We start from the raw sequence: 16814 nt of genomic DNA, 5'->3' as shown, positions 1-16814 counted from the left end.
CCATGAAGGCATTGACCGTCTTGTCTCATAGTCGGATAAATGTGTTAACAGTTATGCGGTTACTTCTGAAATGATAAGCAGTTGACTTATTTTTCTTCTATCTCTCTCGTTTTCATTTAAATGCCCCTCATATATCATTTTGACGCCGGTGTGACCGTTTAAAGCAACCGCACTACGGTCTTCCTCAGTGAAACAATCGTGGAAAAAGATGTAGTTGAAAGTGTAAAGTGTTCCTAAAAAGGTCTTACAAAGAATTCACTAAACTGAATGTGACGATGAGTCCGTGAGAAATATTCAAAAAATTACATATCATTCATAAGGAACGACTTTGCACGGCCATGCAATAGTTATATTGCGAACATATATTAACGAGAAATTATAAATGCTGTTAGGGACTAAAATGAAATAATAAAAGTGCTTCAGAGTGATATCGATGCCTTAAACACATTCATACAATGAAGGATTTCACGACCGGATGCCATAGTTGCTAAAGAGTCTTCAGAGCTGTGGTCGAATAAACTTTTCGGTTCGTGAAGCTTCGTCCCGCGCTGCGCTGGAGGTCTACGGATGTGCTCCTGGCGACGCTCTTGCCGACTGACGAGTCGGACGCCGGAGAGCGACATATATATTGTGTAAATATGGCGTGTTCAAGTTCACACGTGATCAGCAAATATAATCTTTGTCAGACACAAAACTTAACTATCGACTGTTAACAGAGAATTGTAAAAAACATTGTTTTCAGTGAAAAATACATAGGCTCAGAAAAGAGACCGTAGACACAGGCAAGGACCAACGAACAACGTATCGCTGAATAGCGTGCAAAAGAAATTTCAATGGATGAGTAAGATAAATATGACAAACTTGTTTCTTGTAAATAGCACTGTTACAAAACACTGAACGGAAAAAAAATAACAGGTTTGTTCGTCACTCAAATACAAACGGGCGCAGAAAGATCGTCGTACAAGTGCAGCTGTGTCATAAAAAAAATAAAAGTAAAGTTATTTTTCGGTAGCGGTCCACGGAACATTTCGAATTTAATGTCAGTGTGTGCTAAGAACGATATGTTTTACGGCGAAGTAAAACCAGGAGCTAGTTTCGACGAGATAACTGTAAGCATAGCCAATGAACACTCCAATCTAAAGGTAAATGACTGTCGTTTTGACTGGAGATGCAAACGACGTAAAATAAAATGATGCCAATAGTTTTATAAGGAAACTGATCGCAATGCTGAAATTTTTAAATTTCACCAATTTTATTGCATAACTTTGCTACTCAGGTATGATCTATCTGATTGTTCATGCTTTAACAGAGAGATTATTATTACTATTATTATTATATTATTATGCATTAGTGGTCTAGCAACGAAAGGAGCTGTTTCACTGGACATGGTATGCGCCTGAATTAGCGCGACAAGAGAGATCTTACCACTACCGTAACCCACACAGAAGAAGTAGTACCCCGCGAAAACAACAGAATCAAGCCTGTAATTATGTTATGTCATAATTAACAGCAAAAGCTCTAAAACGGACTAATTCCTGCCTGATTGTATTCGGAAGCAACGACAAATTGCAGATACAGAAAAAAACACACACAAAATGCAGAATTTAACAGAAAGCAGGAAAAACAGGAAGCCCACAAGATAAACCGAGACGTCAACTTATTCGAGGACAGGAGCTCTGGCACCATGCACCTACAACTGATGTACAAACATTGAACACCTGTGCAACACGCATTAGCTCTCCACAAGGACGCCTGTACAATAGTAACAACACTTAAAAATGAGAAGTACTGTATTTAAACTGAAGGTTTCTCCCTTCAAAATTTATCTTTGGTTGATTACTACTGTACGCCTGGTGGGCAATATGGAGGACTAGCCATATTGACCAAGAATGACATATAAATTGCTAATTAGTTAATATGCTCTCCAAATTAGTGGAAAAGACACTGAGATGGCAGCGATTAAAACTCCAAATTTAAATTTGATAACTGTCACAATGTACCGTTATCCGCCAGGACATTTTGGAGTATTTCTGGAAAATCATAATGGTTCCTAAGTAAAGTGCAAAATGATGTGATATTATAGTCTCTGTTGACTAACGTAGACTTTCACAGTAAGTGTAAGCAAAGAGCCATTGTACAAATATCACCAAATAATAGCCGGCCGGGGTGGCCGAGCGGTTCTAGAAGCTACAGTCTGGAACCGAGCAACCGCTACGGTCGCAGGTTCGAATCCTGCCTCGGGCATGGATGTGTGTGATGTCCTTAGGTTAGTTAGGTTTAAGTAGTTTTAAGTTCTAGGGGACTGATGACCTCAGAAGTTAAGTCCCGTAGTGCTCAGAGCCATTTGAACCATTTTTTGAACCAAATAATACTGTCACATTAGACTTTGCAACGAAACTAACATTCATCAGTCACACAGCCCTGGAACGAATCCTGATTGGCAAAGAGTAGTTTAAATGTTCCTTAAAATGTGTACGATTTGGGTTCAGTGACCATAAGGGTTTAATAATTCGTGTTACCATCAAAAGTCAGGCATAAAACAACACATCAAAGACCAAACGTAGGGCCTTCCGAATAGGGAAACTTAACCAACTTTAGCTTATTATTCTACAATGAAGACTGGACTGCTACAAATGAAATGGAAAGTCTAGATAGAAAATGCAGTATATTTCTGGAAAAATGATAAAGCACTTTGACACAGCCTTCCTTCTAAAATGGTAAGTATCAGAAATGATACAAGAGGCTGTGGCTGGATAACTAAGTGAATTAAAATTTCTTACCAGGAAAAGAGAGCACTACACCAAATTTTCCAAGGAACATAATGTCACAGCAAGTATGAACACACAAAGCTTTTACAAAAGTCTTACGAAAGGACATAAAACAAGCAAAAGCTATGGTCGTTGACACACTCCAAGACAAAAAAAAGACGCACCACGAAGAAGTTACGCAAATTGGTCACAAAATGATATTCATACATGTATCGATGGAAAATGCAAAATTGTAAACTTTGGCGGCCGATGGATGAATGTGTGACGCTGCTGCGCAATTTCATCGCGCAGCTGCCTAAGATAGTAAACATGGGACATGTCAATGCCAGGGCATAACGTCCTTGGGAAATTCATACCCTGTACTCATACCCTGTACATCCAAAGTTATTCCTATTTTCAAATTTCGTGACAATGGTAAAGTGAAAAACTGCCCATTACAAGAAACTCCTGTTTGTCCAAAGTATTGGGAAAAAAATGTCAGGTCTGGTGGTCTAGTGGAGCCAGTACAGCAGCTCAGTGTGAGTACTGGGATGATGGAGTTCTGTGCCCACTTTTGATATCAAATTGATATCGAATAATTATGTAAATTAATTAACTGATCAATTAATTACATGCCACCCTCTGATAATGTTGTAGTTTTTCCCCAGAACCTCCCCTCCCTATGCCCCCTCCCATCACATCCCCTCCTCTTACCTACACTTGGAAATGGTGGGAAATTGAAATTTTGGTTGTAAATCCAAAAAATAGTGGGAAATTCAAATTTATTGCCGGAATATCAAATTTTGTCTCTTCACCTTATGGTCCAGAGAATAACAGACCTAGTTCACAACAACAACAACAACAACAGAGGGCGCTGTTGGCCCTCCCTTCCCCACCCCTCCCCTCCTCTCCTTTCCCCTCCCATCCCCTCCTATCCCCACCCCTCCCTCCCCCTCCCCTCTCCTCTCCACTCCACAGACTATGAATCGCAAGAGAGGGTTCCAGTGTTATGCTTTCATAAGCAGTTTGATACATTGTTTTTCTGTTGTAATATATCCAAGCACTGTATGACTGCATCTTTGTACACGCCATACATTTTGCTATTCCATCACAACTTGCTAAAGGTCGGCAGCTCGTGGTCGTGCGGTAGCGTTCTCGCTTCCCGCGCCCGGGTTCCCGGGTTCGATTCCTGGCGGGGTCAGGGATTTTCTCTACCTCGTGATGACTGGGTGTTGTGTGATGTCCTTAGGTTGGTTAGGTTTAAGTACTAAGTTCTAGGGGACTGATGACCATAGATGTTAAGTCCCATAGTGCTCAGAGCCATTTTGTCACGTGCTAAACCAATGTTAACACGTTTCAATCCATTGACTTTCACAGAAAGCTAGACAACACATGGTGTAAACTATGCTACTCTCACAACAGACAAGATGGTTGAAATAAAGGACAGAGGCGGTGTTTCTTATTGACAAAAATGGGGAAGACTTCACAAAATACGGAAACTGGAAGAGTTTGCAGCATTGTGGAGCGTTTCCAAACAGCTGCCTGAATGTTATGACATCTACATTTAATCTCATCTTTTACAGTGGCAGGGTAGCAAACGTCTAGATGTTCTGTTTCACAGAAATGAAGAGCAATGACTCTTCATATTGCAGTCATGTACACAACCACTGTTTCAGTGCTGGCTAAGCCTGGAATGTGTTGCTCCCACCAAGACACTACCCATCTCAAACAAGTGGTATCAGTCAATCATTATGTGGTAATCAACAGTGTACCAGTGGATGGATGGGATGGAAAAGACACTGTCGATATAGGACAATATACTTTAATAAGCACCACAGTTGATTGTGTGATCAGTTTTAACAAATTTACCAGTTTTTCCGTAATTTCAATGCCAACCAATGACATGACAGGATGCTTCCCAGTTTCTGTATCGTTGCCAAACCACTCCTCCACAATTGTGCATATACCATATACTAGATTCGCGAATGTAGATAGATGACTGTGCAGCACGTTCATTCATGGTTAATTCTCGAACATATACACCAAATTATACCAGAAAGCATACTATCTGATACAGTTAGGTTATATGCATATTTCGATCACTTCCATCATAGTGCATAATATACGATTACGATTGCCCATCTTTCCCTATATGAATTAGAGTCAAAGAGAATTCTTGCTGTCTCAGGATAAAGATGAGGAAAGAAAGACCTCCCCATACTGTCTTCGACTAACCCTTCCTAAACACTGTCACCAATGTAATTTCCAGTTGACCAGAAGTAGGACGGTACTATACCCACTACATTCCACGTCTCATGAAGGAACAGAGTGAACTGAGTCCATAACTGCTGTTCACCAAAGACTGTTCCACAGCAGTCTTACTCACGGTACCCATTTAGTGCTTAAGATCTCCCCAGATGCACGCATGTCGAGGAGGTTAGCATGCCTTATCAGTATATCGTAGATATGAGAGTGTTGTGATGATAGAACATATGGTTTAGAAGAAATATGTCGTTTATGCATGATGGAGCTCCATATGGATGGAGGTAGAAGCATTTTACTAAATCAACTAGAGTCTGGGGTCAGTACCAAGAAGATAGTGGCAAGAGAGAAATGATTGTAGAACATAAACACATACACTCCTAAGGCTACACGGTTCTGCACGTATGCACACCATAATGTTAAAGCCATGTGGTTTCCGAAATATTAGTCATGCAGAGCGCAACACTCTTTAACACTCTAATGCAGAACATAAATGTCCAACATCTGACTCAAATCCATCCTGGAAGTTTTCTATCCCACACTACGGTGACAAACTTTAAGAAGTTGAAACTACTTTCTTCTACATCAAAGAAAAACATAGTCTTTGTGATAAATGCACAATATAGCTTTCTGGAGATATATAGCGCCCGCTGTTTACATCCGATCATAGTTCAGAAATACTATGCTCGCATCAGTCCTATAAAATGATCATCAGCAATGGATTTGCCTCTTACAAAGAAACAGACAAACACATACAAGCAGTGTCTGATGTGTGATATTACACGCCGTACTGCTCTAACTTCAGAAACAGAACATAGTCTCTTCCACACACATCTGTCAAGCAAATGTATACATAGGGTTTACAGCACCTCATAAACACCTGCCACTAGCTTAGAACCACTGCAGTTATGAAACTTAGGACCCGATTTACATTCAAAATGCATACATCTTTGTTCATTTAGAGGTGGTTTTCCATCGATGGACATGTTTCATCACACATGCATTGGAACTCCTCTGCCGACTGTGGTATGGAGAGGTCTGCTGTTAATGGTGGCAGGTAGATAGCGCCATAAGCCACACACAGCACATGCAGTTGTACAAAAGTTACACCACACAATTGATACATACCGAAAGAACAAAGGAAAAAATGGTTAAATGCGTGATAAATGACCTGCAGCAAAATCTCTCTCTCTCTAGAATGCATCATCAGTCCACCATTAATTATACCCCGTTACAACCCCACCTCAATCCATCACTCCATCCTCTTTCTATCATCCTTTAACGCATATTCAAGTCCTTTTAGAGGCAGATGTTTCTCTTTCCCAGGAAAGCATCAAAGACAACAATCAGCTTGAATGTATCACTATTACCTCAATAGACATGGGGTTGAATGTTGTTAAAAAGACAATACTGCAAATGTTCTGTAAGCTACTCTATTCGGGAAATCGTCAGGGAATTCAATATTCCAAAATCCACAGTGTCAAGTGTGTGCCGTGAATACCAAATTTCACGTATAATTACTCGCCACGGATAATGCAGTGGCCAATGGCCTCCATTCAACGACCGAGAGCAACGGCGTTTGCGTAGTCAGTGCTAACAGACAAGCAACATTGTGTGAAGTAAGATCAGAAATCAATGTGGGACGTACGACGGACGGGCGTTAATGAGCTATGACACCAGAAGGCCAACGTGAATGCCTTTGCTCATGCACGACGTCGCCAGCACCTCCTCTCCTGGGCTTGTGACGATACTGGTTGAACCCCAGGCGACCTGAAAACTATGGGCTCGTGACCATATCGGTTGGACACTAGACAACTGGAAACTGTGGCCTGGTCACATGGGTACCGATTTCAGTTAGTAAGAGCTGATGGTAGAGATAAAGAGTGGCACAGACCCCACGAAGCCATGGTTTGCAGAACATTCAGGACAGTTCGAACAAATGATTTGGCCACCCACATCACCCAATGTGAATCCTATCGAACATTTATGGGACATAAACGTAAGACATTTCATGCACAAAATCCAGCACCGGAAGCACTTTCGCACTTATGGACGGCTATAGAGGGAGCATGGCTCAGTGTATCTGCAGGGGACTTTTAGTCACATGTTGAGGCCACACCACGTCGAGATGCTACTCTACGCTGGGCAAAGGGAGGCCCGACCGATATTAGGAGGTATCCTACGACTTTTGTCACCTCAGTGTAATGCACATTTAAAAAAATTTAATTTTATGTAGTAGTAGTACTGTATTGGGAAAAAGTGGGCCTTACATAATCACAACACTATTTAAATGGTAACTTTCATATACTCGCAGCTGTACAAGTTTGTATCAGAAACGTACATGCTATATGGGAATGAAAGTATCAATAAGTTGCCAAAGGAGATAAAATGTATACTGAATATTAAGCTTTTGCAAGCTCTGCTAGGGAATATCTATAGTACCAGTGCTTCTATTCAGTAAATGGATAAATCTTCTTCTTCTTTTTCTTGTGCTTTTGTCCCACATCAGCGCAGGATCGATGTGGTTATTTGCGGATTTGGCATGCTTAATCTAAGGATGGATGGATAGATTGATTAGGTTAAAGGGACGAAACTACGAGCTCATTGGTTCACCACAGTAAGATGCCTTTCCTGCGAAGTGTGCAAAGCCTGCGAATTGTATAACTTGGGTGCCAGCCCAGTATTCACCTAGTTGGAGGTGGGAAACCGCCTAAAAACCACATCCGTGTTGGTTGTTGGCACTCCGATACTCGTTGTTAATCCGCCGGGGGGATTTGATCCTGTCCAAAGCACCTCCCCATCAGGTAAGCAGTGCTGTAACACAGACAGCTATCCTCATAGATTCAGTAAGTGAATACAAGAACTTCGATATACATAATTTGCAACTCTCATATTTGTAATATATAGGGCTACATTAAATCTTGATTACGAAGACTAGAATTAAGCCAACATCATTTTGCACATTGTACTACATAAGCCCCCCCCCCCCCCCCCCCCGCCATGAACCATGGACCTTGCCGTTGGTGGGGAGGCTTGCGTGCCTCAGCGATACAGATAGCCGTACCGTAGGTGCAACCACAATAGAGGGGTATCTGTTGAGAGGCCAGACAAACGCGTGGTTCCTGAAGAGGGGCAGCAGCCTTTTCGGTAGTTGCAGGGGCAACAGTCTGGATGATTGACTGATCTGGCCTTGTAACATTAACCAAAACGGCCTTGCTGTGCTGGTACTGCGAACGGCTGAAAGCAAGGGGAAACTACAGCCGTAATTTTTCCCGAGGGCATGCAGCTTTACTGTATGAAGTAGCATGGAGAGCTGCATCAAACCAGTCTCGGGACTGAAGACCACAACAACAACTACATAAGAGCAACGGGACAAACAAATAAATAAGTAAACCCAGGTGGCAGGTGTCATCAGTGCCAACATGAGTCACAGATAGCAGGCGGGAGGGCCCATTGCGCTAAACCACTCGTGACAGAGCATCCACCATGTTGAAGCATGGCAATGACACAGAGTCCATGCTCCATTCCACCTCATTCCACTTTGGTAATAATTATTAAATAACTGGTTTCAGAGCAAATGTGAGAATGGATTAAGCACTGGAGAAGGATGTATACATGGAAATATTGAGAGCCAACATTGCCGACTTTATGGCGTGTTATATATCTACATCTACGTCTACGTCCACTGCCGGTAGGTGGGTGGTCAGCGCGACAGCATGTCAATCCTAAGGGCCTGGATTCGATTCCCGGCTGGGTCGAGATTTTCTCTGCTCAGGGACTGGGTGTTGTGTTGTCCCAATCATCATCATTTCATCCCCATCGACATGCAAGTCGCCGAAGTGTCGTCAGATCGAAAGACTTGCACCTGACAAACAGTCTACCAGACAGGGGGCCCTAGTCACACGACATTTGCATTTATCTACGTCTACATCTATACGCCACAAACCAACCTGCGGTGTGTGGCCAAGGATACTCTGTGTAACACCGTCACTGCCACCCTGTACTGTTCCAGATGCAAATAGTGTGCTGGCATACGCTGTCACCAGCACACCATGCGGCATAAAGGTTACGAGAGATCGATTGAGGCTAATGACAGACTCGCTGGAAACGCGCCGACAGAGCCCTCTCGGCCGCCAGTGTTTAGGATCGCCGCCGCGGACCGGAGGGCCAGTTAGTTCCACCTGAGGGCCAGTTATTTCGTTGCAGTCTGTCGCACTGAATAGGTTCCAGCCTCATCAATCGCGGCCCATCGGGAATCGCAGTAGCAGTTAGCTCCGCCGTAAACTCAGAGACAGGCAGCAAATAGAAATCATAATAGTGTACATAGCGGACTTTGTACTTCACCAGCAGTGAGGCTGTTGACTATACAGCAGACATTGTAGCACTACGAATTTCTTGAGTTAAGTAAACTTTCCATTCTTATGTATAAAGAACCCAGTTAATCCATGTGTTGCTTATTTTTTTTAAATATACAGAGTCACCCAAAAGTTCGTAAACATTTGAAAATCCACAAATTCATGTAATAATGTATGGAGGGAGGTAAAAATTCATACATGCCTAAAATGACACGGGGCTTTATTGAAACCAAAAACGAATGCAAAAACTGGCCAATAGACGGCGCTGGACAGCAACACATCTGTGACGCCGCATGAGAATCGTGTAGATAATGAGTTTAGTTAAAGAGGGAGTCAAATCACCGCTAGCATGACTGATAAGCACCTGCGAGAAGGTACGACTTTTATGTAGGATGGCGCTCCACCCCAAGCCGTTATGCATGTGAATGATCTTTTCCGCTCATCGTTTGGTAAAGGTTACGTGCTGAGGCGCCACGTTCCTCATGCTTGCCCTCACAGGTCCCCAGACCTCAATCTGTGTGATTATTGGACGTGGGGTTACCTGAAGTCCCAAGTCTACCGCGATCGCCCTATCTCATCAGGAATGCTAAAAGACAACATTCGTTGGAAATTTCCCACTATTCCTACTGATGTGCTGTTCGCAACATTGTCCCTCGATTACAGGTATTGCTCATAAATGACAGCCGACATGTTGAGCATTTATTATAAAGAACACCGTCCTTGCTAAAAATCAACTATTGTGCTAATTATTGCTTTTGTATCACATGAAGCGCCATCTGTCTGTCATTTTGTGCACTTTTATTTGGTTTCAATAAAATCCCATGTTATCTCGAGCATATGAGTCAAATTTTACCTCTCTACCTATATTATTCCGTGAGGTATAAAATTTTCGAATCTTAACAGATTTTTGGGCCACCCTGTACATAGGATATAAATATGCATATAATGGGGAAACATTGTTAGCAGAAATCTCGAAAAGGACTTGACCGGTTTAATTAAAATTCTCTAACAAACATTTGCGTATATATATATATATATATATATATATATAGCCCGTGTGAGGTTGATAGATCCTCCATCGGGCGCCTCCCCAGGTGGCGGATAGGGGAAAGCCTCCCAGATATGGGTGGCACCGAGGAAATCAAATACTCGGGGCGGACCAAAACTATCACATCCTCGAGGATAAGTACCCGGAGTAAAAACCGGCGAAACGAAGAAAACTAACACAAAAGCCCAGACACGTCTGTGTGGTAACCACCGGTACTCTGGCCAGCGTCTGTCACCAATGGTGCGGCTGATACGTGCTCCAGGAACTGAAAATCCCTGGTTCTACCAAACTGGCGCAAGCCAGACGAATTACAAGCATAATGGCAAGTACACCTAAAAACAACATTACCCCAGGTGGACGATCCACCCGTCGCAAGACGGCAACCAGGCACTCGGATTCTGGGGGACCTGGAGATGTACTAAAGGGCGAGTCGGAGCGCTCTGGCAAACTACCCAAGAAAACACACACATACTTTGGCACCTTCAACATACAGACACTAATACAAACGGGAAAATTACACAATCTAACAACGGAACTCACCAGTCAAAAGATCTCGATCCTAGCGCTACAAGAAACAAGATACACGGATTCAGACATAATAGACTACGGAAACTACAGATTCTTCAAGAGTGGAACCAACAGGAAAATCGGCAAAGGAGGAGCACTCCTCGGCATGGCCTTCGCAGTAAACAAAAACATCCTAGACTCAGTAAAAGAAGTCAACGCGATCAACAACAGGCTCATGACCATGTGAATCAAACACGCCAACAAGAACTACACCCTCATCAACGTACATGCCCCCACGAACGCAGACAACAATGACAAACCAGAAGAAACAGACAAATTCTGGGACAAACTCGAAACCACCCTGGCAAAAATACCCCAAGACAACGCGAAAATTCTACTAGGCGATTTCAACGCACAAATCGGCAGAGAAAAACGCTACAGAAAAACAGTAGGAAATTTCCCTGCACACAAATTCACCAACAAAAACGGCACCAGACTAATCGAACTCTGCCAGCAAAACAACCTCAAAATCATGTCAACCTCCCTGATGAAAAAGCCCAAGAAACAAAAGACGTGGCGATCACCAGTCCACTCACTAGGCGAATTCCAGATAGATCACGTGGCAATCTCCTATGAATACCAGAAAGGAATCCACGACGTCCAAGTGAGAAAAGGCGCCAACATAGATTCGGACCACTACCTAACAAGAATCAAAACCAAACTCACACCAAGAAGACAACACAAAAAGAAATTGACCTCACCGAAATTTGATACAAGAAAGATCAGAGAATCGAACATCACAGAACACTGGGAAAAACAAGAGGCGAAAGATTGGACCAGCTTTAAACAAAAAATTGTGAACACAGCCAAAGAACTGATCCCGCTGACTAGAAAACCCAGGCACCCTTGGTGGAACACTACCTGCGAAATCGCCCTACAAAATCGAAGAACAGCTTTCACAAACTACAACAGCAACAAAACACGAGAAACACAGGACAACTTCTATGAAATCCGAAGACAAACATCGAAAACAATAAGACAAGAGAAACGCAAATACATAAACGATCAGCTAAACTCCATCGAAGAAGACTTCAGAAATTTCAACACACGGGATTTCTACAGGACGTTCGCCAACCAAGTCAAAGGATACTCACCACAGAACCTCTGCTTCAGAAAAGAAGACGGAAAACTGGCACTTACCAACAAAGAAAACTGTGAAGAGCTCGCGAAGTACTTTTCAAAATTACTAAATTGCCCGGAACCTAACTCAACCTTCGAACCCCGAGAACCGGCCAACGCACCGGAAGACTCACCTTCACCAACAAAAGAAGAAATCCTCCACTGCATAAAGAAACTGAAAAACAACAAGGCAGCTGGTGAAGATGGAATAACGGCAGAACTGCTGAAGAACCTAGGACCAAACTCGCTAAACGAAATCACACAAATCATACAGAACACCTGGACAACCGAAATCATACCTGACGACTGGAAGACCGCACGCATTCACCCGCTACACAAGAAAGGTGACAGGACAGACACAAACAATTATAGAGGAATTTCCCTGCTACCGGTCATCTACAAAATTCTATCAACCTGCCTTCTCACCAGAACGCAAGGACAACTGGAACCCGCCATCTCGGAATACCAAGCGGGTTTCAGACCCAACAGAGCCTGCCCCGAACAAATCTTCAACCTGAAATCAATCATAAAATCCCACATGACAAGCCCCAAAAAAATAATCTGCACTTTCGTCGACTTCAAAAAGGCTTACGACTCGATCGACAGAAAGTCCCTCATCCAAATCCTCAGAGAAAAAGGCCTAGACCAAAAGACCCGAAGACTAATCGAACAGACACTAACCAATACAAAATCCAAAGTCAAATTCATGGGCGAAATCTCGGACCCCTTTGAAATCCACACTGGCCTAAGACAAGGAGATGGACTATCCCCGCTATTGTTCAACATCGTCCTGGACAAAGTAATGAGCGAATGGGAAGCTGAAGTCAGGAGACAAAACACCTGGAGACCAGTCACATTAGGAAGGAAAAGACTGGAAATCCCTTACCTAGCATTCGCAGACGACCTAGCGATACTGACCTATGACCCAACATCAGCAAAAACACAGATCGAAATCCTGAAAGAATGCGCCGAGAAAGTCGGCCTACAAATCTCTTTTGAAAAAACGCAAGTCCTAACAAGAGAAGGCGACGACATCATAACCAAGTACGGCAAAATTAAAGGGGTCACACACTTCAGATACCTAGGCGAAATCATCGAACCGACCGGAACAGAGAAACTGGCTTACGAAGACAGACAACAGAAGACACGGAAATCACTAGGCATGGTACGAAACGTCTACAACAAACAATGCATTTCCAGAAACACCAAGATCAGACACTATAACACAGTGATCAAACCCGCCGTACTGTATGCCAGCGAAACACTAGCACTCAACAGGAAAATCAAAATTGAAGAAATCAAAAAAGAAGAACGCAAAATCATGAGGAAAATTTTAGGAGGAAGACCCACACCAGATGGCTACAGACTACAGAAGAACTCAACAGTAGAAGCATATTCGAACATCGAGAACGATATGAGAATAAGGCGCCTTAAATTCTACGGACATTTAGATAGACTCCCTGAAAATTTCATCCCCTAACACATATTTCTTTATATCTAACCGATATCGGTTAGATATAAAGAAATATGTGTTAGGGGATGAAAGTTTCTACGGAAATATCACAAGAAGGCAAAAGGCATGATTAACAAAAACTTGGGACTCCAGTTACAATCGCCTTTTGGTTAGAAGTACATACGGAAAAAAACATGCATTAGAAGCATAATTAGTGTGAAAAGTTTTCATGGATTTAGCTTTCTTTTTAATACAGCGAAATATTTTCTTAAACATTTTCATCCAATATTTCACGTCCTTGGAGGTTGAATTTCCAAAAACAATGGAACACGTATTTTTTTCTTTCTGACAGAGTTACCAAATACAAATTTTCATAGATTAGGCTTTGGATAGTTTGAGACAACTTATCATCCCCTATTTTATCCCCGTAGGGGTGAATTTCCAAAAACACTGACAGACGTATTTTTTTTTTTATTTCTGTCTGAGAAGTTAAATACCAATTATCATAGATGTAGCTTTTAAACAATGTGTAGTTCTTTAATGATGATTTATTTTTTTAAAAAAAACTTTCACTCACTATTCCACCAACATAAGGGCCAAATTTCCAAAAATGCTGAAACAAGTATTTCTTTATTCCTGACCAATTAACCAAATACGAGTTTTCGTAGGTCTACCATCACAGCTGTCTTAATAGCGACATATTTTCAAACAACGTTACATCCCCTGTTTCACCCTCTCTGGGGTGGAATTTCAAAAAATCCTTTTTCCAACGATGTCTATAGATCAACACCCTCTGGAAATTCCAAGTTTATATTCTTAGTGGTTTGGGCTAAGCGATAGTGAGTCTGAGTGAGTCAGTCGGGACATTGCCTTTTATACATAGAGATAAGAAATACAGCAAAACTAACCTGTGGCGCGTCCTGTCAGAATCCCACGGTAAAATTCCCTTCTGCTGTTCGAACTACACTCGCTGCTCCATTTTGTTAACGAAGTATCATTTGTGCGAAAATGCTACCAAGCTTATTTTAACTATATCACGTAAGATGATATGATTTTATAGACTGAAGTCTTTCAGTCCTACTGCCAAAAATATGAAACAGACTCCACTTGTTACACTGTTTATGCGTTTTCGGAACCCTCGTTATGTGCTTCTAAATGCAATACATTGTTATTGTTGCTACGATGTTGTTGCATCTCTGTTATGTTTTCCCACCTCTGCGGTGCCGAATGAAGACTGCCACGGACGGTACCCCGGTCTGCTGGCGCTGCAGCGCTGTCTCTGGCAGCGTGGAGGCGGCGCGAGGCCGCGTCTGGGTTCCGTTTGCTCAACGCCGCAGCAGCTTCTGGCGTCGCCGCCTTAATGGGCCGCTTATCTGTGTGGCAGTGTCCTCCTCACTGCCTCTAATTATTGGAGATACACGCCGGGAAGCGATCGCTACTAGCTAAAGAGAAAGGGTCGTTTTGCAAGGCGGTCAGGTGTAACATTGAAATGGGGCCACGAGTCCTAAATTTTTCATTTATTTTATGAATGCTGACCAGAGTAAGGATCCGAGGCTCTCTTTTATACAGAACTGAGTAACTTACTTTTTTCATTTATAGTTATTTCACCCTCCTCGCCACAATTTGCTGGGCTCAGCAGTACGAACATCCTGCTCTTCTGCCAAAAGGCTGGAAAGTAAATAAAGATAAAGTAGTATGATTAAATGCTGTAACATTTTCATAATTTTCTTAAATCAATACATCTTTGATGGTATTAATATCATGTTAGAATGTTAACTTCCTTCGACTATTATTAAAACAAAAAAAAAACTAAAAAGTAAAACAAAAATACGTAAACGGATATTTAAAAGGCGTTACAGACTGGTAGCTATCTTACAAGAAGCACTGCTCTTGACTAAAAATTGAAGGACCTGCCCTGGGGAAGGATAAATTAGAAGAGAGAAAACGTCAAGTAGTCTCAAGCTTGTGTGCAAGCAGAGGGGTTCGATTAGGTTGGTGTTGGTTTGGATGGTAGACAACGACATCTTACCTTTCAAACGATAGGCCTATCGTTTCCACATAACAATCAATGGCAGTACATCCTATCACATTAACTGCTTCCTCTTCCTTTCTATCTGCTTCCCGGTGTTATATCTTTTTTATGGTCAACGTATAACGAGCCTTTGCTCATTTTCGATAGGACACTGTTTTCACATGTATGCGAATCGTTTGTTTCGTGTTCATTTGCCTGTGTGAACGTTGCTAACGTTAGCTTGATAGTATTTCTTTGGTGAATTCATTCCGATGTACACAGAAGACATAAATAGTAAAGATACATCTAAAGCGTTTGAGAATGCTCAAGATGTCCCGAAGAGTTTTGTCTGAAATTGCTCTAGTTCAGAGTTATGCAGTAGAGTTGGGATCACAAGTGCAAGACAAAATTAATTCTTCTCAGAAAGCAATAACAATATGGAACCCGAAATTTAACTCAACTATGTACTGTAAGTTTTCGTAGGACATGTTCAAACTAATGTGCATGTAGTCGAAAAGAGTGGCATGCTCAACTTCTTACTGCTCTCGTAATGTTGCAGGCTCCATTCATCTCATTCTGCATAACTGCACAGCTATTTTCAATTCGCTGCTGTTGCTGTACTACCACCTCAATTGCAGCACCATACACGAGGTCCTTGAGACGACCCCAAAGGTAGAAGTGCAGAGATTGAGATCCAGAGGTCTAGACGGCCAAGCCACTAATCCTGCGCGACGTGTCCACTAAGCAACTCTTGAAATACTCTCTTGCCTCCAGACTGAAATGTGTAGGGGCGCCAACGACAAAGCAACATCAGTCGACACGCAGGCGACCACGGCTCGCTAAAAGCCTGTACTGGCCCACGATGCAATGCCTACCACAAATAACATTATGCATCATAACGCGAAAACAAGGCAGTTTCACAAAAAACTTTATTTAATATTTTATTCGTATTCTGATTCATACATTACATCCACGAAGTGCATACAGTTACCTGTTAAATGATTAGACTCGCATTTCTCTGTGGCACGTAGAACATTAACCAGAGTGCATTAGTGTTGTTCGTGTTTAAAGTTGTTACCATGCATGGTAGGGTATAGAAGAGGAGTGACAAGCGTACCATGTTGAGTGATCACTATGAAGGACACAGCGTGCCGCGTACTCGCCTGAGATACCTTTATCAGCACGTGACAGAATTTGAGAGGGGCGTCATTATGGGTGTCCATTTGGTCCAGCTGGTCGAATGGTGCAATAT

The 16814-nt window shown here is 42.3% G+C and overlaps 1 protein-coding gene across 1 annotated transcript in view; it reads right to left on the bottom strand.

Moving 5' to 3' along the window:
- The window catches only part of LOC124794099 (venom serine protease-like), a 283573-nt gene extending 268651 nt beyond the window's left edge, over positions 1 to 14922 (bottom strand). Inside the window, exon 1 of the mRNA XM_047258072.1 lies at positions 14765 to 14922. The gene's annotated coding sequence lies outside the window, so the exon portion shown is untranslated. The remainder of the gene's footprint in view (positions 1 to 14764) is intronic.
- Positions 14923 to 16814: the final 1892 nt, after the last annotated feature.

The sequence above is a fragment of the Schistocerca piceifrons genome, chromosome 1 (genome assembly GCF_021461385.2).
Source record: "Schistocerca piceifrons isolate TAMUIC-IGC-003096 chromosome 1, iqSchPice1.1, whole genome shotgun sequence".
NCBI lineage: Eukaryota > Metazoa > Arthropoda > Insecta > Orthoptera > Acrididae > Schistocerca > Schistocerca piceifrons.
This window is presented reverse-complemented; position numbering and strand designations above follow the sequence as displayed.